Raw genomic sequence first — 20720 nt, forward strand, 5'->3', positions numbered from 1 at the left:
TCAGACATGGTTCTTAGGAGCACCTTGAATTAACCTGATTTGAATCTCCTTATTTTCTGCCAATCTTTTGTTTCATGTTGGATTCTTTGGTGGACTGCTTACCTTGTTGTTTCGTTGCAAGTTAACATACATGGAGTGGAACGTACTAAAGGAGTTACAGATTTGGTTGTTTATACATACATATGGGTTACAGTTGGTTGATGTAGAGTGAGGCAGTTGAGAGGTGTTGTAAACTTAGTTATTAATATAGACATATTTTGGATAGTATTACTGCTTTATAAATATTTGAACACTTTCATATATGCATGGAAAGGGTTCACAGTTAAATTCCTGGGTAAGTAGGTGGGAAGGGAAGGAAAGATGATTTGTTCAGAGATGTTTGGGGGTTGCATAGAAGAAAAACTGTGCACTCGCATACTAATCTTTGTTTTGAATTTTTTTTAAAAAGAAATACAAGTGGAAATAAAGAAGTAAAGAAGAAAACAGATAAATGGGGACGAGACATGGGCGAGGCAGGGGCAGGACATGGGTGGATTAGGGGCAGGGCCAGGGAGGCCCAGTGTACTTGTGTGCCTAGGGGCCCTCAAAGAATTAATCCTGCCCTGGCAGCAATTGCACCGAGATGGACTCGGATCGATGTAGATTTGAGGCCAGAGGTAGATAAGTGCAAAAGATAATCTAGAACAGAAGATAAGGAGGAATCATTTTTGGTTGTAGCATTGTCTAGTGGTGGGCTTTCTAGAAGCCTCTAAAATGTTTCTGACAGGTTGAGAAAACTGAAGAGGAGTTATGTTGAGAGATACCAAGCTGTCAGGTGCAGAGACTGCAGGTTGGGATGAAGTAGAGATCCTTGAATCTGTGTAAGCAGAGACGGAAAAACTGGTATAAGGTATGGCTCCCTGCTGCTCATTTGAAGTAGAAGGGAGTACCAAGGTTGTCTCGGCCACCGAGTAGCAATCAGAATCATGGTGGCATGGTCGTTCTTTAACTTGACAAGAGTCTTGAGAATGAGAGGGAATGCATATAGGAAGAGATTTGTCCATTCCAGAAGAAAAGCATCTGCCTCGAGGCGATGAGGAGAATAGATCCTGGAGCAGAACTGAGGCAGTTTGTGGTTGTGGGGAGCTGCAAAGAGATCTATCTGAGGCATTCCCCACTGTGAAAAAATGTGATGAAGAAGCAAGGAATGGAGTATCCATTCGTGAGGTTGCAGAAGACGACTCAATTTGTCCGCCAAACAGTTTTTCGCCCCTTGGATGTAGACAGCTTTCAGGAAGGTGTTGTGGAGGACTGCCCAGTCCCAAACCTTCAGAGTTTCTTGACAAAGGGAGGAAGATCCCGTCCCTCCATGTTTGTTGACATAGTACATGGCAACTTGGTTGTCCGTCCGAATGAGGATTACCTGGTCATGAAGAAGATGTTGAAAAGCTTTGAGAGCATAGAAGATGAGTTCCAACAAATTGACGTGACACTGACGATCCGTACTGGTCCAGTGGCCTAGAGTACGGAGACAATTGAGATGAGTCCCCCCAAGCATAGGTCAAAGAATCTGTTGTGAGGATCTTCTGATGAGGGGTGTTTGAAACAGCAAGCCTCTGGAGAGATTGGAAGAGAGCATCCACCAGCGGAGAAACTGCCTCAACGAAGGAGTGACTGTAATGTGTTGAGACAGTGGATCGCAAGCCTGCACCCACTGATATGCTAGGGTCCACTGAGGAATTGTGAGGTGAAGTCTGGCAAAAGGAGTCACGTGTACTGTGGAGGCCAGGAGTGACCATCATGTGTCTCGCTGATATGGAGGAGCGGGAAGACACTGTGTGACAGAGTTGAAGGAGAACTTCCAGACGTTGTTGCGGAAGGAATGCTCTGAGTTGGATAAATTCCAGAACAGCTCTGATGAACTGTAGATTCTGAGAGGGTTGAAGTTGGGATTTGGGTAAGTTGATTTCGAATCCCAAACTCTGTAGGAACTACGTAGTCCGTTGGGTCGCTACAATAACCCCTTGAGATGTTGAATCTTTGATGAGCCAGTTGTCCAGGTAGGGAAATACCTGAAGACCATGGTTTTAGAGAGCTGTGGCTACCACTACGAGGCACTTGGTGAACACTCTGGGAGATGAAGTCAGGCCAAAGGCAGCACAATGTATTGATAATGCAGATTCCCCACCTGAAATCTGAGATATTGGCGGGAGGCCGGATGAATAGGAATATGAGTATAAGCCTCCTTGAGATCCAGAGAGCATAACCAGTCGTTCTGATCTAGGAGGGGAAAAAGGGATGCCAGGGATAATATGCAAAATTTTTCTTTGACTAAAAATTTGTTGAGAGCCTTGAAATCCAGAATGGGTCACAGATCTCCCGTCTTCTTCGGAACTAGGAAGTAATGGGAGTAAAAACCCCTGTTCTGCTGTTCCAAAGGAACTGGTTCGATGGCATGGAGACGAAGCAGAGCTTGAGCTTCCTGAAGAAGAAGGGCGGTCTGGGATGGACTGGAAGGATACTCTCTTGGAGGAAGCTCTGGTGGAACCTGAGTGAAATGAAGAGAGTATCCTTCCCTGATGATTGACAGTACCCAGAGGTTGGATGTGATTTTCTCCCATCGGTGGTAAAAATGATGGAGACGACCTCCAATAGGGGGAAGATAGGATAGAGACAGAACGGTGAAGGTTATGTTCTGTTTTAAACAGTCAAAAAAGTTGTGTAGCCTTAGGTACAGCAGAAGGCTGAGGTTCCTGTTGCTTCTGATTCTGCTGTTTCTTAAGAGGAGGGCGAGTATAAGGAGCCACTCTTGGAGCAAAACGCCTCTGATAAATAGGAGGAGGACATGCAGGCTTGGCAGGAGCTGGCTTTGGCTTAGTTCTGACAATAGAAGCAAAGGATTTTTCATGCTCAAACAATTTCTTGTTGGCTACCTCAATAGATTCATCGAAGAGGTCATTCCCTGCACAAGGAATATTAGCCAAGCGGTCCTGAAGATTAGGATCCATGTCAATGGTATGAAGCCAAGCAAGGCGGCGCATTGCTACAGAACAAGCAGCCGCCCTGGCAGACAACTCAAAGGCATCGTAAGAAGACTGAAGTAGATGTAATCTGAGTTGTAATAGAGAAGCTATAACTTCTTGAAATTCAAAGTGCTTTTGAGTATCTAAATAACTGATAAATTTAGGCAAAAAAGCAATGAGGAACTCAAAATAAGTTATAAAATGAAAATTGTAATTAAGGATTTTAGAGGACATCATGGCATTTTGATAGATGCGACGTCCAAATTTGTCCATTGTTTTCCCTTCCCTTCCAGGAGGAACGGTAGCATAAACCTTGGAAGGATGGGACTTCTTTAAGGATGACTCCACAAGTAGGGATTGGTGAGATAATTGTGAATTCTCAAATCCTTTGCAATGGAGAGTTTTATATCTGGAGTCCAATTTGCCTGGAACAGCTGGAATTGCATAAGGAGTCTCCAGGCATCTAGTAAAAGTCTGAGACAAAAGCTTGTGAAGAGGAAGCTTAAGTGACTCTGCTGGAGGTTGAGGAAAATGCATGACTTCGAGATACTCCTTAGAGTATTTGGAACTAGCATCCAATTGAAGATCCAAGTCTAGAGCCATCTGACGAAGAAAAGAGGAGAAAGATAGCTGATCTGCCAATGCTTTGCCTCGAGAAGGAGTCGAGGTCAAGGTAGCCTGGGTCGAAGATGAAGCTTCGGCCGGAAAAAAGGCATCAAAAGAATAGAAGCAATCGAAGCCGCTGAGTCCTCAAGGTTTAGAAGTGGAGACCTCGATTGAGGAGTTGGTGGTCTGGTAGAACTGGAAGGGGTAGATCGAGGCTTAGTTGAAGGACACTCTTTGGAAGAAGAAATATGCCTGGAAGTATGCCTCGATGAAGGCCTCGAAAATCGGTGAGAACGGTGCTTGGAAGGAGATCTCGAAGTTCGAGGAGACTTCACCCCGGAGATGGAAGCAGTCGATGGCACCAAGGAATGGATGGGGTTGGAAGCTGTGGATCGAAGCTCCAGGGGCTTGATGGAGGAACCTTGATGCACTCCCAAAGACTCTGCTCCTTGTATGGAGTGTGAGGATTCTTGTCGAGGCACTTGCAAAGAATCTGCTCCTTGCTTTACGTGCATAGATGCCAGACCAGACACTCGCAGAGACTCTGCTCCCTGCATAGAGTGTGTAGTCTCAGTCTGAGGCATAGGAAGAGGCTAGACCTTGCAGGAGTCTGCAGAATGCCCAGGCTGGCTTAGAGTAACTAGCTTCGGTCCCATATTAGTGAGGAACTGAATGAATTGCTGCTCTAACATGGTCTGGAAAGAAGCCGGCAAGGATGGATCTGCGTCTTAAACCGGACCTCCTGCTTTGGCTGGAGGTTCCACAGAGGCAATGGAAATGTGCTTCGACTTGGAAGTCTTAGGCACCTTAAGCACCACCACTGGAACTTATTGCTGAGCTATCTGACCTGAGGATACAGGGGAAGATACAGCAGACGTCGTCGAGGAAAGACCCCCTGCAAACAAAGGTCTGATGAGGCTCGAGGTCGTAGCAGTGGAGGCAGGAGGAACCTCGGTCAGCTTTGGAGTCGAGGAAGTGGTCGAATCCATCCCGAAGAGTTTCTCCACTGAAAGCAGACGACGTTTAAGAGCTCGAGGTTGAAGAATAGCACAGCGCTTGCACTTAAGGTGATGGTCTGGCCCAAGGCACTTGAGGCACTTACTGTGTGGGTCCGTAAGAGAAATTGCATGCTGACACTGGCTACACTTCTTGAAGCCTGTTGTTGGCTGGGACATAGGAGGAAAGACATCTGCGGCAAGGTCTAAGCCCCTGGGCTGCGGCCGAGCAGCCTGCCCGGCAGCTGAACGGAAGAACTAAATTTTTTTTAACGAGAAATAAAAGAAATAAACTAAAGACAGCAATTCGTGAAGAAAAATAACACAAACTGCGGTGAGAGAAGGCACAAAGTAAATAAGTTGAATGCAGAGAGTCAAAGAACATAAGAACATAAGCAGTGCCTCCGCTGGGTCAGACCTGAGGTTCATCGTGCCCAGCAGTCCGCTCACGCGGCGGCCCAACAGGTTCAGGACCTGTGCAGTAATCCTCTATCTATACCCCTCTATCCCCTTTTCCAGCAGGAAATTGTCCAATCCTTTCTTAAACCCCAGTACCGTACTCTGCCCTATTACGTCCTCTGGAAGCACATTCCAGGTGTCATAGAAACATAGAAGATGACGGCAGAAAAGGGCTATAGCCCATCAAGTCTGCCCACTCTGCTTACCCACCCCCTGTCTATGCCCTAATAACCCAATTTCCTTATCTTGACCCTTGTAGGGATCCCACATGGGTATCCCATTTATTCTTAAAGTCTGGCATGCTGTCTGCCTCGATCACCTGCACTAGAAGCTTGTTCCAATGATCAACCACTCTCTCTGTGAAGAAATACTTTCTGGTGTCGCCATGAAATTTTCCGCCCCTGAGTTTGAGCGGGTGCCCTCTTGTGGCCGAGGGTCCCTTGAGAAAGAAAATATCATCTTCCACTTCGACACGTCCCGTGAGGTACTTAAATGTTTTGATCATGTCTCCCCTCTCCCTACGTTCCTCAAGAGTGTAGAGCTGCAATTTGTTCAGTCTCTCTTCATACGAGAGACCCTTGAGCCCCGAGATCATCCTGGTGGCCGTCCGTTGAACCGATTCAATTCTGCGCACATCTTTACTGTAATGTGGCCTCCAGAATTGCACACAGTACTCCAGATGAGGTCTCACCATGGCCCTGTACAACGGCATTATGACTTCAGGCTTTCGGCTGACGAAACTTCTATTGATACAACCCAATATCTGCCTTGCCTTAGATGAAGCCTTCTCCACTTGATTGGCAGTTTTCATGTCTGCACTGATGATTACTCCTAAATCTCGTTCTGCTGAAGTCCTAGTTAAAGTTTCTCCGTTCAAGAAGTACGTCCTGCATGGATTTCCGCTTCCGAGGTGCATGACCTTACATTTCTTAGCATTGAAGCCTAGCTGCCAGGTTGAGGACCAACTTGCGCCATATAATTCTGTAAACTGCATTCACTTACTATATTACATAGTTTGGCGTCATCGGCGAATAGTGTTATTTTACCTTGAAGCCCTTGAGTCAGCCCTTGAGTCAGATATGTTGAAAAGGAGTGGACCCAGGACCGATCCCTGCGGCACTCCACTGGTCACCTCCGATGTTTTAGAGAGGGTACCATTAACCACCACCCTCTGAAGTCTGCCACTCAGCCAATCATTGACCCATGCAGTTAGTGTCTCTCCTAACCCCATTGATTCCATCTTGCTTAGCAGCCTGCGGTGTGGGACACTGTCAAAAGCTTTACTGAAGTCCAGGTATACGACGTCCAAAGACTCTCCCAAGTCCAACTTTCTTGTTACCCAGTCAAAGAAGCTGATGAGATTGGATTGGCAGGACCTACCCTTGGTGAATCCATGCTGACTGAGATCCCGAAGATTCCCTTCATTCAAGATCGTGTCCAATTTGCTTTTAATTAGTGTTTCCATGAGTTTGCACACTATTGATGTGAGACTCACCGGTCTATAATTCGCAGCCTCTGCCCTGCAACCCTTTTTATGCAGAGGAACGACATTAGCTAATTTCCAGTCCAGGGGAACTTTCCCCTTACTTAGGGAGAGATTGAATAACTCAGCCAACGGTTTCGCCAGGACATCGCTCAATTCTCTGAGCACTCTTGGGTGCAAATTGTCTGGTCCCATGGCTTTGTTCACCTTGAGTCTTGCCAGTTCACTGTAAACTTCACCTGGTGTGAACTCAAAATTCTGAAACAGGTCTTCTGTGCTTTGTGTTGCCTTCAACTGCGGACCGTGTCCCGGTGCCTCACAGGTGAAGACTGAGCAGAAGTGTTCACCACACGTTGGGTAAAGAAGAACTTTCTAGCATTCGTTTTGAATCTGTCCCCTTTCAACTTTTCCGAATGCCCTTTGCTCCGCGGAAAACTGAGAACTGAGGAGACGCGCCCTGTGCTGGGCGGGAAAGTACTCGCACATACGCGGTGCTGCTGACTCAAAACTTCTAGTTTCTACAAGCAAGTCTGCTTGCGAGGCTTCCGCATCGGGGCTCCGTCGATGACGTCATCCATATGTGAGAATAGGCTGCCTGCTTGTCCTGGGATAATATTGTTTCTTTTTATACTTTAATAAAAGAAGTTCAGTATAAAACTATTTGAGGCTTGTGTGGATGGGGCAGTGATGGGGAATGAGCTCGCAGGGATGGGACGGTGATGGGGACCGAGCTCATGGGGACGGGACGGGGACAGAGCTCGCAATGACGGGACGGTGATGAGCTTGTGGGGATGGGGAAGAGAAGGAGACAAATTTTTCCCCATGTCATTCTCTAGAGAGGACATGGGCAGAAACAAATTAATACATTTCATTACAGAATATGCATGCCCCCTTTAATGTACGGTTTTTCTTGTTGTAATCCACTTTGAATCTGAATTGAAAAATAATGGAATGTACAAGATTGCTGATTAGAGACATAATAATAAGTATTACAATTTGTGAGATGGTCAGTACATCTGCTTGTTGCGATACATTACAATTTATTATTATATACTATTATATTTTTGATATATTGCTCCTCTGTGAGAAAAAGTTCATAAATTAATTTCCATATGTATCTGATTGGTGTGAGGGGAAACCATGACACTAAAACCATGTATGAGCAGGTGTGTAGATGATACCTCTTAAGTCTAAGGTATAACACACCTAATCACTGGTTCCAGAGTTCAAAGTCCCTCTGAGATTCAGCGGCAGTAAACAGGGCAGGGCCGCTGAATATCACCTCTGACCACTCATTAACAAAGTGAGTGGGAGGGGGCCAGTGTTAGGAGCCCAAGGTTATGCAGGTACTCAAACACTGTCCTAAATTAGACCACTGAGTCATGCAGGTGCTGGCACTGAATATCGGGCTGGTACCCACATAGCACTTTTTTTTTTTTAAATTTGAGCCTTGGAGCCCTTTCTCACCCTCCTCCCACAAAGCCCCATCTCTCCCAGCTCAGGAGCATCAATCAGTCCCCCTCCCTCCAGATCACTCCCTAGCCTCAGGGCCTACCTGCATCCCTGGTAGCCTTGCAGTGGTTGGGGAAGAAGCACAACCCCCTCGCTCCTAATCTAATCTATAATTTATGATTCGCTCTATACCTAACTAGTTGAAGATGACATACAAATCAAGAATATAATATGTGTTAACGAACGCAGTAGTTAAGCAGACAGCATAATAAGGGGGTGAAAATACAAGCAATAGAGCTGTTACAAGGGGGATAAGGAGAGGACATCAGAGGCACAGATTACACTGAGTGGAGTTATGAGCTTTCTATCGATTGTCAATGGGAGTATATTGTCTCGAAGAGAAGAGCTTTTAGTTTCTTTCGAAATCTAAGATAATAGGGTTCTGCTTTGGTTGTTGGGAGGTTGTTCTAGGTCTTTGTGCCAATGTAAGTGATAAGCATGTTAAATATGCACTTGTATTTAATTCCTTTTTGGTGATGGAAGGATCAGAAGTAGTTTCTTGATGTTTCTGGCTTGGGGGTCAATCCAACTAGGGCTTATTGTTGGGGTAAGGCTTATATTAGGACCAATGTTCCCTCTAATTTTTCATAGGCTGTGTGCGCAAAAAATTTAATCTGTGTGTATTTTAAAGAAAAACTAAATTTTTGTGTGCTATAAAAATGATTGCCAGAGGGCCCGGAGTTCAGTTATGGGCAGGTCTTTGAGTTTAGTCTGAATTAACGAGAACACAATGCAATTTTAGTTACACTTTATGTTAGTTACACTTTATGTAATATAAAGTCTCATTTCAATAAACATAAATTGTTTCATTGAAATGTTTCATTGAGCGCTACCTATAAATAAGGTATCAATGTACTTTATACTTAAAATTTAGAAAATAACAGCAATTTAGTTTTCAAAGTTTTCCCCTGCGATCTTTCATATTTTTCCAGTCTGAATAAATTCTGTCAAGATCTGTTGAGCCTCCATCTTGAAGGTGACTCTTAACATGCATCAGCATATCCAAATGTTCTAAATGTAAATGATTCCTTTGTTTAGTCTTCAAATTGTTCATTAGACTAAAACCATGCTCACAATCTGAACTAGATGCTAAGAATGTGGCACCAATGTCCATCAATTTTGCTAAATCTGAAAATTGATCATTCTGAAATGCAAATTTCGTCATATCTGGAAAGTTGTTTATCAGATTGCTTTTGATTTTTTTCTGCAACAAGGAATTTAAAGTCCTTGCTGAATAATAACACTTGCTGAATTGCTGAATAATAACACTTTCCTCTGGAAGAAATTGTTTATACTTTAAAAAAAGAGATCTGATATGTCCATTTCTGAAGTCAAAGTCGCATTGTGATATTGCTTTACAGTCAAAAGCAGACCATTCCTCAACTTCATTTTCAGGAAATCTTTCACCCAGATGCAAACATAGGATGTTGATGAAGGTTAATATGGAATTAGTATCCACTGAAACTTTTTCTCCAGACCTCATCCTGTTGTCAAGAAGACTGTTGACTTTATCACTCCACTTAACCTTGTCGCCTAAGTATTGCATTCGAAGTTTATTCAATTTACCCTGTGCAAGATGATAAGCTTCCAATTAGAGAATGACACGGGGAAAAAATCTGTCCCCGTCACCGCCCTGTCCCCGGCCCACCGTCCCCTTCACCGCCCCGTCACCGTCCCCGCAGCATCCATATAAGCCTTAATACTGCAATATTTAGCTTATTCCTTTCTTATAAATCAAAGTTCTGGCTGCTGAACTAGAGAAAGAGATGTTCAGCTGGCAGGGCTTTGTTTATAAATTTTTATCAACACAACTAATATACTACTTTATCCTAAAGCAAAAAATAAATAAATAAAGATAATTTTTTTTTCTACCTTTGTTGTCTGGTTTCTGCTTTCCACATCTTCTCATTCAATTCCTTCCATCCACTGTGTGTCTTCCCTCTGCATCTTCCATTTGCTGTTACTGTGCCTCTCCCTGCTCCCCCATAGTCTGGCATCTGTCTTCTTCCCTTCCAGTGTCTTCTCCCCACTCTATCTTCCACATTTCCCTTCAGGGTCTGTTCCTCTCTACCCTCTTTCAATGTCTGTTCTAGTCCTTTCTACCACCACCCTTCCCTCCCTCCTTCACCATCTGTTCCTTTCTACCACATTTCTTCAGCTCCTCTCGCGTGGCTTATCTATCTACCTCCCTCCCTCTTATTTTTGTGGCATATTACAATGTAATTTGTGCAAGCCACTGGAGCCTGCGAGCTTGGTCCCTGTCCCATCCCCACAAACCATCTCGCTTCTGTGTTCTTATTTTCCCCATTTCTAATATCTCCCCTATGTATCTGGCATTGCCTCCCCCCCGTGTCCATATACCATCACCATGGCATGTCCCCTTTATGTCTCTGTCCCTTTGCCCCATGCAAATAATTTCCCCTCTTTCTGTTATCTTTCTGTGTCCAGATTTCCCCTGTCTTCCTCTTCCATACCAGTATGTCTCTTCTTTTCAACCCCATCTAGCTTCTCTCCCTCTTTCTTCCCACCCCCCCTCCTGCTTCCAGCATCTGGCTCACCTGCCTGTCTTCCCCTTTCTTTCCTACTGTGGGTTTCTTTCTTTCCCTCTTCATCCCCTTGGCCCAGAATCTTTTTCCCTTTCACTCCCTCCTTCCTAGTGTGAGTCGGGAACACGCGTGAATTGCGCGGTCCAGCAGCCCCCACCCGCCCGATCGCAACGTTTAGCCAGCTCCCTCTCTCCACTTCACCTTATATGCTGTTTGTTGGCTTTCTTTTTCCCGAGCCGCTCACGTTCAAAAATACGCTCACGCACGGCTGCGCGAGTTGATCAATCTTCTCTCCTGCAACTTCCTGTTTCCGGTTGTGTCAGAGGAGAAGATTGATCAACTCGCGCAGCCATGCGTGCGCGTATTTTTGAACGCGTGCAGCTGGGAAAAAGAAAGCCGGCAAGCAGCATATAAGGTGAGGTGGAGGGAGGGAGCTGGCTAAACGCTGCAATTGGGCGGGTGGGGGCTGCTGTACCGCGCGATCCTTGATGCCTCACTGCGGAGACAAGACCATTCACCGCTCCACGGGGCGGTGAATGGCCTTGTCCACATCCCCGCAGAGACTACTATTTTTCTTTCCCCGTTTCAGCGGGTTACCCGCGGCTACTCGCAGCTAGCCGCGAATAACAACTACCGTGTCATTCTCTACTTCCAATGGTGTCAGACCACGTTTTTGAAATGCCATGGTTAAGGAAGCCAGTTCTGATAAGACATCATTCAAAACTTCAAATGTAATATGAAATTGTTCACTGTTCAGCTTCTTATAGCAGTACTTTGTAATAGGATCATTATCTTTGTCTTCTTCAAAATATTTTAACAGAGGATCATAATTTTGAATAATTGCTTTTAAGTGCAAAGTGTCTAGATAACCAGTGCACTTCATTCAGAGGTCTGAAAGCAATTGATTCACATTCAGATGCATCTGCTATTTCTTGAAATTTGCATCGTTTAGTAGACCGACAGAACACTGTGTACACAGTTCTCATTACAGTTTCTACTTCTTTCATCAATTTTACTTCTTTCCATGAATCAGAAAGTCCCAAATCTTCCCGATGTGCAACACAATGTTGCTGCACTAAATGTGGAATGTCTTTTCTCAGCTGTGCTGCAACACCATCTATTTTGCCCAACATAACAGAGGCACCATCAGAGGTGTACATAACCATTTTATTCAGGTCAAGTTCATGTTTCCTTTATAATTCCCTAATTGCTATTACTATTGATGTAGCATCACATGCTTCCAACTGTAGTATCCCACCAAATGATGTCCTATACTCATTTCAATTGACAGGCCGATACTTAAAGTAGAGTATTAAGTAATTGTTGACAGAAATGTCTGTGCTTTCATCAACAGTTAACGTATGATACGTTGCTAATTTAATGTCTGCCATATGATCATCTTGAACGATGCCATTGATAATTTCAAGAAATTCAAACGCATAGTTTATGCTTCTCCAGCTATCAGGAATACTAACATACTTCTCAAAGATAAGAAAAAGAAATCCCTGAAGGGTATATACCACAGAACAATACTATAATATCAGAGCATACACAGAACACCATACAAACACTACAAACAAACCAGACAAGGTATAACAACATATAACATGTACTATCAAACCAAGCTGGAAAAGGCCACACAAAAAATCATACAATGATATATAAACACAGCTATATTTATATATCATTGTATGATTTTTTTGTGTGGCCTTTTCCAGCTTAGTTTGATAGTGCATGTTATATGTTGTTATACCTTGTCTGGTTTGTTTGTAGTGTTTGTATGGTGTTCTGTGTATGCTATTCTATGAAAATGTTGTGACATTTATAAATTTTAAATTAATAAATATGTACAATATTTCTAACTTTGTAATTTGATTACATTGCTCTGATATTATAGTATTGTTCTGTGGTATATACCCTTCAGGGATTTCTTTTTCTTATCTTTGAGATTTACTTTTGAATCCCATTGTTTATTGGTTGTAGCTCTCCGTTTTATTTTTGGTTTAATACTAACATACTTCGCCATGTGCTCATTGATATCTTGAACAGAGAGCATTGAGATATTCATCTTAATGGCCAGCACAACACTGTCGACAAGAACCTTAATTTCATCAGGACTGGAACGCTTCCGTTCATTACTAATTTGCCTGTTTTCTTTTTTGGTTGGGCTTTCAAGCAACATGTTAACCAGTCCCCCTCTTAAATTCGGATTTTTACTTCTGAGTTTCCAAATACTGTCAGTATGAGATTTACTTGATAGATGGCGTTTCAGAAAGTCCAGTTTCCAAACATCATCCCATATTTTTCCAGTAGAGAATTTTCCAGTTGCTTTGGCATCTTGACAATAACAACACACAACTCCGTCTTCGTCATAGGTAAATATTTCACACAGTCGAACACGCATTGTATTTCGAGATTCCGGTGTCTCCGTTTCAACAATTTCTTCAAGCCATTCAGACCTAAAAGCTGTTGCAGCTCTCTTACGTTTTACACTTTTCACCATTCGCGGTTTAGACATTTTAAGAGTTATATCTGGTTGCAATTTAATAAACGAATAAAGTTATACAACCGCAGTACCACACTGCACACTACGATTCCACGAAATAAACAATATGGCGGAACTTCAGGAAGTCAAAGAATCTGAAGTGTTTCATATCCTATGGGCCATAGGCTATGGCCCTATGGGGCATGTGAAGTGTCAAGTTCAACTGCCAATGATAACGGAATCACATTAATGACTTAAAATTTATATTATAGCGCTTCAATAAATGTGATAAATGGGAAATCGGAACAGCTGGTCTAATGCAACATTTTATTTTAGCAGTGAAAATCATTTTAGGCAAAAATTTATTTTTTTGTGCGCGCTATTTTAATTTGTGTGCGCGGGTTAGGCAAGTTGTGTGTGCGCGCACAGCTTAGAGGGAACATTGATTAGGACCCACCCCGAAAATCATGCTAAGGCTTATTTTCGGGGTAGGTCTTATTTTCAGGGAAACATGATATGTTAAAATATTTAAAAAATGCCCCTCCACCAAGTAACAAAATTTTATTTTACTTTTTTGTTCCTGGATAATAAGTGTTCTTTCTTAACTGCCTATGCTACAAAAGTATAGAAAATAGCTATTATTCCCCTCAATCTTTGCTTTTGTGACCAGGACATTGATATTTTGGAATTTACCTGTTTTGCAGAACATTCAAGATTGATTCCAAGTTTAAACCTAGGGGACCTTTTACTAAAACGTGGTAGCGTATTGCTGCACAGTAAACAATACCACAGGTGCACTGCACTTGCCACTGCAGTAAAAAGATTTACCACATGGCAATTCAGATGCGGCTGTGAGGAAGGGGCATCTTGTGGGCATGCATACCCATAATGTACTGGCGTGCTGTGGGAAAGGCATGCAGCACTTACTGCCAGGTTAGAACAGAAGCCTTTACCACCTGAAAAAAAGGCAGGCAGTAAGGGCTTTTCAGATATGCTTTTACTGCAGTGTATGTGGGCGGAAACCTGCCTCTCAGCAGACACACCTATAAGTCACGCTTTTTGACCCATGGTAATTTCTGAATTGCAGTGGGCCAAAATTAGCAGTAGGTACCTACTGCTGCGCTATTTTGACCATATGCCTTAGTAAAAGGGCCCATTAGAGTAACTTCAAGAACATTCTAGAACTTTCCATCAATATAAATAGTAGTACAGTAGGTATAAATATAGAGATATTAAGCCCAACAGCTCAGTTCAGTTCCAACTCCCTAAGTGGTAATTTATCTGCATTGTTTTAGATGGTATCCAGAAGCTGCAAACATCCAGCAGATGCATTTTGTTATATATGCGGCCAATTTATCAAGACAAGAAGGAAAAAGTACTCCATAGATGTGCAGTGCTTACATGGCATATTTTGACATGCTTGTTGGGGATCAAGACAAACCTTAGATACCTCACGTCACATGTGAGCACTGCCAAAAAACTCTGGAAGGTAAGATAATTTTGTTTCTCACTAGGCTAGTGGAATTTTCTGCTATAAAATGTCTTAGAATGTTTAATTTTTACAACTTTAAAATTTTGTAATGTTATTTGAAAATATATCATATATGAAATATGTTCTGAGAATTTTATACACAGTCATAGGTGAAATAAATTGTTCATTTTGTTCTTCTATAGGATGGTACAGAGGAGAAAAGAGAGCCATAATGTTTGCTATCCCAAGAATCTGGTGGGAATCCATCGACCAACTCAAACAACTGCTACTTCTGCATGGTGGATTCTTTCAAACATCGAACTAGCAAGTGTGTATCTGCAATCACATATCTGGACATTTCCTTCATCCATTGCACCAGTGCCATATTGCCTTGAGCTCCCCATACCCACTCCCCCAGAGAAAGAGCAGCTATCTTTAGAAGAGGGCAGCATGTCAGAGAGTGAGGGAGACGTAGATCCAGTTTACAATAACAGTAGTACAGCATATGAAAGAAATCCATATCCAAACCAAAAATTCCTCAACAATTTAATCAGAGATCTTGGTCTCACCAAGTCCAATGCTGAGCTTTTGATGTCTAGGTTCAAGCAGTGAAACTTGTTGGATGAAAGTGTGCAAGTCACAGATCAGAGGAAGCATCACCAAGCCTTCTTCACCCATCTTGGGCTCTGCTTCTACCACAATGTGACCAGTCTGTTTGAGGCAACTGGAATCACTGTAACGTGAGAGTGGCTTCTCTTCATTGTCAGCTCATCTATGAGTATTAAAGCCATGCTGCTCCATAATGGGAACAAATACCCATCTCTTCTACTGGCTCACTCAGTGCACTTCAAAGAAGATTATAACAACAACAAGACCTTCCTAGTAGAGAATAACAAAGGGACAAATTTGTCCCCATCCCCACACAAACTAAATTTCCCCATCCCGTCCCTGTGAGTTTTGTTGCTGTCTCTGTCCCATTCCTGTAAGTTCTGCCTTAACCACACAAGCCTTGAACATTATGATTTTAAAGTGTTTGATGTGCAGATGAGGATGGAACTTGCAGAAATGAGCAAGGAAAATAACTTGCGGGAACGGAAAGGGAACAATCCAGCATGTAGGAGCCTGACCTTCATGGTAATGCCATGTTTTCCAAGGAATAAATGATATTTCTATATATATCATGATTTTTATAACATGTCCCCGATGAAGCAGTTATTGTGAAACGGATGAGCCGCTGAACTGTACTTTAACAATTTAAGAACTTGACTTTAAAGATTGGACCAGAAAGATACTACAGAAGATTGAACTAAGGATTAGACTTTAAAGACTGGATTAAAAGAGATTGGATCAATCAAAATACTGAATTGGCCCATAAGGAGCGAATCAACAGACTGATTGAAGGACTAAACAGCTGATCCTTACAAGGATAACTTTGGGTTTGTTTGGTTTTTTTGCCCTATTCCAACATAAAGTTAAGGGCCTTTTGGAACACTATGAATATGTGGATGTATGTTTTAAAATTTTAGTGATGTTTTCACTTGATATTTTTGCACATAATGAATTAAATTGTTAACTTATTAAAAAAAAGATTTAAATAATGTAAAAAATAAATAATGAATTAGGTTCTCAAGACCAAGGGTCTTTTATTCCTTGTGATTACACTATTACACATTGACTTTCTCTCTTCCACCACTTATTCTTCATACTCAAGAGAAACAAGAGTATTCTACTCTAGTCCCTTCCTTTTCAGAGATGCTTACCAGTAAGGTACTACTTAGCCTCCCCTCTTCCCCAGTGTGCCACAGCACACCTGAAATCTCAGGAGGCACACAGTTTGAAATACACTGGGTTAGAGGGCTGTAGTCCACAGGCTGGATTCCTGTGTGGCCAGCCTGCTTCAAAATACCACTATGTTCTGCTCTCCTATTCTATCAGAAATTCTAATTCACCCCCCTCCCAATCCCTCACTCTGTTTATATATTGCATAGGGTTACCATATCCCTGATTTCTCCGGCCATGTCCTCTTTTTGAGGACTGTCACGAGTCCGGGCAGCTTTTGTATGGGAAAACCGAACATCTAGTAACCCTACACTCACGCACCTATCTAGAGTCCTCCTTCCTCTCCTCTCCTCCCCTGTGGGATCCTGTGCTTACTCACCCAGCACTCCCTGTGGGACCCTATGCTTACTCCCCCAGTGCTGCTGTAACTCTTTGTGCTGTCGGCAGCTTGAGTGAACTAAGTGCACTGCCTTCGGTGACCCGGAAGCTTTCTCTCTACAGAGGAAAAACCTCTGGGCCACCGAAAGCAGCGTGTTTAGTTCACTCACTGTACTGATAGCATGAAGAATTTACAGAAGTGCCGAATAAGCAAGGACCGGATCCTGGGGGTGGTAGTGGTAAGAAAGACACTGGGCTGCAGGAATGAGGAAAGGGAAGGAAAGATACTCTAGAAGGGAAGGGGCAGATAGAGATACCAGACCACGGGCTGAAGAGAAGGAGAGAGATGTCAGACTACTGGATGGGGAAGGGGGAGAAGAAAAGAGAGATGTCGGACTAGGAAAAAGAAGGAGGAGGTAGGGGTTCCTGACTAAGGCAGGGGGAGAAGGGAAAGCCAAAGAGATGCCAGACCACAAAGGGAGGAGAAGGGAAAGGAAGGATGCCAGATTTGGAAAAAAGAAAGATCCCAGACCATAGGAGGAGGAAAGGGGAAAGGCTGATGGCAGACCATAAGAGAGGAAGGAGATAGTACACAGGGATGAAGGGGAGAGAGGACATGGTGTACAGAGGTGGGGAAGGAGAAGTGAAGAGCAAGGGAGGAGATTGTGCATAGGGATGGGAGGCGTGGGGAAAGTAAGACAATGTAAGAAATGATGTTTATGGATAGATAGAACTAGAAGAAAGAGGGAGAGTTGGTTCACATGGACAGAGGGGAATGGAAGACATGGAAAAGAAGAGATTTGAGAAGGAAGCAGAAATATGGAAGAAAGATGAATGTTAAAAGTTAATGTCAAAGATGGATGTAGGTTTGATCCAACAGACTGGGGATTTTGAATTACAGTCTACTCGAGGGGGCAATACTTTCAAAATAGAACAAAACACAAAAGACTCCCCTCTCATCAATACTGGGCAAGTTTCTCAAATAATATCATCATACTAGTCTTTAAGCCCATTACATTAACGGGTGCTAAAATAGATGTGTGTGTCTGTCTTTCTTTCTCTCTCTCCTTGGCCGCTGTCTTTCTGTCTGTCTCTCTCTCTTTCCTCGGCTGTCTACCACCACCATTCCCTGCTCCCCCTGTCCAGCAGTAGCCCTTCTCCCTTCCTTTTACCTTCCCCATGTCCAGCAGCACCCCTTCCCTGTTCCCCCTGTCCAGCAGTAGCCCTTCTACCTTTATTTTACCTCCCCCCTGTCCAGCAGCACCTCTTCCCTGCTTCCCATCCATCAATACCTGTTCAAAGGACTCAGGCATTGCAAATAAAATCAATGTAAAAAGCTTATCCTTCCGACTTCCTGATGTAGCTTAGCGAAACACAGACTGTGTTGGAGCCATGAACTGACCTTTTCAGATAAGTGGTCTACTGTTAAACAGCTTTTGTAGAGCCATAACATTTGACACCAATAGAAGTAAGAATCCTTGCTCAATGCAATGTGTTGATTAAAATTCAAGCACTTTTCCAGCGACATTGTACCGCTGCTGTAGTGCCTTGCTGAAGAGCTTATGAGCACATTTAAATATTTAAAAGCCTTTAAATGTTATATGATAATATTATTTGGGAAACTTGCCCAGTGTTGATGGGGGGGGGGGATCTTTTGTGTTTTGTTCTATTTTGAAAGATGGATGTAGGGCAGAAAATGAAGGAGAGAAAAAGAGCAAATGGATAAGAAGGCCCTAGAAACAGAGTTAAGAGCACAGACAGAAGGAAGTACAACCAGAGACTGAAAAAAGATAAATAGAAAAATAAAATCACTGAACAACAAAGGTAGGAAAAGTGATTTTATTTTCAATTTAGTGATTGAAGTGTGTCAGTTTTCTATATTTAGCACTGTTCAGGAAGAAACATATTTCTTTCTATTTCTCTTGTATTGTACTGCATGCAGAGCTGGCATCTTAGGGTTTAGTTTATGTATATTAGGACTTTTAGTTTGTGGTCCTGTATTTGCATAGGGTTTATCTGTGTTCTGCACATGTGACCAAGGCCAGATGTTCTGTAGGAAAGAATAGTCTGTTGTATATATGGTCTCTGTGGGTGTATGTTCATAGTACTTTAAGAGGTTTCAACACCTCAGTAGTGCTTACTGCATGAAAACCAACTTTCTTTCATACAGACCAATGGCACGCAGAGATCAATAGTATAACTTCTTTATTAACTCATGTAGTATAGAAACAATACTCATCTCAATCTACGCGCGTGGGGACAGCACTCCGACATAGAGACTATGTTTCGCCCAAATTGGACTTTATCAAGGAAAGTCCCCCTATAAAGTGCAAACAAGCAATTCAAATATTATAGAAGACAATAAATATACTTTAAATAATTCAATAGCATTTTTAGAATAATTTAACAGGCATACATAAATAAATAAATAGATAAATACCTTACACTATGCGACTCATGCTCCCCGCGCTAAGTTGTTCAGTCAGCTAGGGAACATGGCCGCGGCGTTCTCTCAATTTATTTCAAACTAGTCACATGATGAGGACGTAATACGTATACGTCCCGCTCCTGGCCTATCAGTAATGACATATCAGACTAATGTCATCCACTCGATTTCTGAATTTAAACCCCAAGGTTTCACACAATTTAAATTATAAATCCATTTTTGTTCTTTAAAATTCAATCTTTCTTGAAAGTTGCCTCCCGCCCACCCCCAACTGTATCTGGTCTATAACTCTCCAGCGCATATCAGAGATGTTATGTTTCATCTCTCGCCAATGCTGAACCAAAGGTGCCTCCAAGGTTCCTGTAGTGATCCGTGATTTATGTTCCGTTAATCTAATATTAATCCTCCTGCTAGTTCTACCCACATAGATGAGCTTACAGGGGCATTCGATCATATAAATTACATTAGTACTAGTACAAGAGGTATTCGAGATTGCCCGGTAGATCTTTTTCGTACTAGAGTGCATCCATGTAGGTCCCCCCATAATTAAGTCACACCATTGACAGGTACCACAACTCTCATGACTAAAAATCTCATCTATTGTTTTTTCTTTAATTGCAAAACGATGATTGGATAGCAGCTCACCTATCGTTCTCCCTCTCCTATAGGAAACTATAGGGAGCCTCTCTAATTGAATATCTAATTGGAGCACCGACCAATGATGTTTAATTTTAGCAAAAAAATAATTACTGAGAGCTGTAAATGGGAGGACACATACTAAAATGTCCTCTTGATTATTCTTAGTTTTTTCTTTTAGTAGCAGTGATCTCTGGGCATATTTTGCCCTTAGGCATGCTTTACGAACTGCTTTCTTGGGATACCCCCTGGCATAGAAGCGATCTCTCAACACTATAGCTTGCTTCTCGAATTCCTCATTATGGGAACATAGCCTACGGATCCTCAAGAATTGACTAATAGGGATATTATATTTGAGAAAGTATGGATGGAAACTTTGAAAATGTAAAAAATTATTCCTATCTACCTCCTTTCTAAAAAGAGTAGTAGAAATGTATTTTCTCTCTCGAGCTACAATAATATCCAAAAAAGCTATCTGATCTTTATGGTGAGTCATAGTAAAAGATAGGTGGGTATCGAGGGTATTCAGCCATTCAAAAAAGTTCTCCAATTCAGACTCGGACCCTTCCCAGAAAATCAGAATGTCGTCTAAATATCTCTTCCATAATCGTACATGTTGACAAAATACAGGGGCTGGATACACTAAATCTTTTTCAAATTTAGCCACATAGAGGCTTGCTACCGATGGGGCTAAAGTAGCCCCCATAGCCACCCCCTGAGTTTGTTTAAAAGAATGTCATAAAGCGTTATTGGTGTTATGGCCTCAAGTAAGAAGATATTTGGCAGCAGTCTGTCCAGGTTTTGGAAGGCTCCAAGCTCGGGCCCACATCTGGAGAGCCTCTGTGCATGTCGATGCGATGACATGCACGCAGGTACAGAATGACACCGGGACAAATTTTTCCCTGTCCCCAAGGGAGTTCAT

This window comes from Geotrypetes seraphini, chromosome 3, assembly GCF_902459505.1.
Source record: "Geotrypetes seraphini chromosome 3, aGeoSer1.1, whole genome shotgun sequence".
Lineage (NCBI taxonomy): Eukaryota > Metazoa > Chordata > Amphibia > Gymnophiona > Dermophiidae > Geotrypetes > Geotrypetes seraphini.